This window comes from Euprymna scolopes, chromosome 35 (genome assembly GCF_053919585.1).
Source record: "Euprymna scolopes isolate OS-2025 chromosome 35, ASM5391958v1, whole genome shotgun sequence".
NCBI classification, from domain to species: Eukaryota; Metazoa; Mollusca; class Cephalopoda; order Sepiida; family Sepiolidae; genus Euprymna; species Euprymna scolopes.
In genome coordinates this window covers 41183015-41185122 of record NC_136516.1, presented here as the reverse complement: position 1 = coordinate 41185122, position 2108 = coordinate 41183015, and positions in this window count along the sequence as shown.

Genomic DNA, 2108 nt, shown 5'->3' with positions numbered 1-2108 from the left:
AATTTTCCCCTTGTACACATTTTTGTGAATTATTACATGGATTTCTGCCTTTGGATTATTTTTGACCATCTTCCAATTACGGGATTTCCTTGGATTTTACTTGTGCAAATTGAAATTCAATTAACTTTCTTGTAGTTATATATTTGGATTTTACCGTCACTGGATTATTTATCTTCCACCAGACTATCCATTCACGTGTAATCACCTTTTTCTTCACCATATTCCCTGTGCTTCACTTTTTGTTATCAAGTAAGATCTTTGACTTACTTGTTGTTTAATCAAATACTTTTGAATGCAAAATCCGATCCTGCATTTTGCTAATTCATACCCTCTGATGAGAAGGGAAGTATTTCTTCGGAACTCCGCGGATAAAGGACTATCCACTTATCTAGCGTTTCCTTTTCAGATTAAATATGTTTTTAACTCTTTTTCAAAGTGTTTTAAACATGTTTTATTATTACTATTCCTGATTAAATTTAAACCTTAATTAAATTCAATGCTCAGAAAATCAACCTTTTTGATCGGGTCAAACGAATGCATTTTAGACTGTTTTTTATGGATCTATAGCTGGTAGATGGGGTTATGTTTAAAAATAAATTAGAACTTGGCAGACTTAATTACACCGAGGGTTCTCTTGTACGCATGCACACATATATATATATATATATATATATATATATATATATATATATATATATATGTGTGTGTGTGTGTGTGTGTGTGTGTGTGTGTGTGTGTATATATCTTTATTCGATTTGAAAAATTTTAGAATAATTGTAAAGAAGTGAACCATAGCGGAAATTCAGTCGACTAAAAAAGGATGGAAAACGGGGTAAAGAAAAGGGGAAAATATGGGGGAAGTTAGATGTAAACAAATGTTCAATTCAGTAAAAGAAATAAGTCGATTAAAAATAAGATCGTTAAAATACACCCGAAGCGCTTTTCGTTCAGACTAACTTTTAAAGGGTATATGTCTAAAAATTATTTTATTTTTTTTTAGAATATTTGGTAGTGGAATGGGGTTAGAGCGGCGAGGAGGTTAAAAAAAAAAACTGTGACTATCCAAATAATTCTAATTGAAGTCGCGGAGGTTTATCTGCTTGCACAAAGTAGGGGGGTGGCTGGAAATCATGGCAAGTGCTTCGAGGACAGACAGGTGGAACTTTGTACGTCCTCGATACAAACAGAAAAAACACTCCGGAGAGAATGCAAAACCGCACTCCTTTTTATCGACCAAGTGTTGGCCGATGGACGATTCTATCAATTGAGACTTTCTGGTAGTAGGTTGATGGTCTCGGATGAAGCGGGGAACACTACCAAATATTCTAAAAAAAAAAAAATTTTCAGACTTATACCCTGGAAAAGTTAGTCTGAATGAAAAGCGCTTCGGGTGTATTTTAACGATCTTATTTTTAATCGACTTATTTATTTTACTGAATTGTAAATTTGTTACATGTAATTCCCCCCCTTTCTTTTCCTCACCCCGTTTTCTATCTTATTTTAGCCGACTGAATTTCCGCTACGGTTCACTTTTTTACAATATATATATATATATATATATATATATATATATATATATATATATATATATATATATATAAAATTTAAAGGAGATTAGAACAATAGTCTGAAGAGCTGAGTGTATTTCAATGTAACAGTGAAATTACTAGTTTAATTAAAATACAGGAAAGAGAAAGTGCTCGTTGTAATTTAGATATATAATAAGCTCGATAGGTAAATATCCTAGAGCTAATTCAATATTAAGTAATGTGATTGATAATTTAAAATTTAAAAATCAAATTATAATTAAATTTAAAATCCGTTCCATAAGAAGGAACAACAACAAAATAAATTATCTGTACGATCGTTTCGGAAAACAATGCTTTTTATTGTGGTAGACATCAAGTTACGGACAATTATTATTACATATAGTTTTTTAATAAGCAAGGTCTCCTCGTCAGCAAATTTTGAAGGGTTTTTATTAAATTTAAAAGATACCATAAATAAACCTAGCATTAAAAGTAAGGCAGATGTATCTTTTAATTTTTCGCCTTTTGAAATCAGGAACTATGGTTAAAATACTCATTTAGTTGTTTGCTATACCTTTT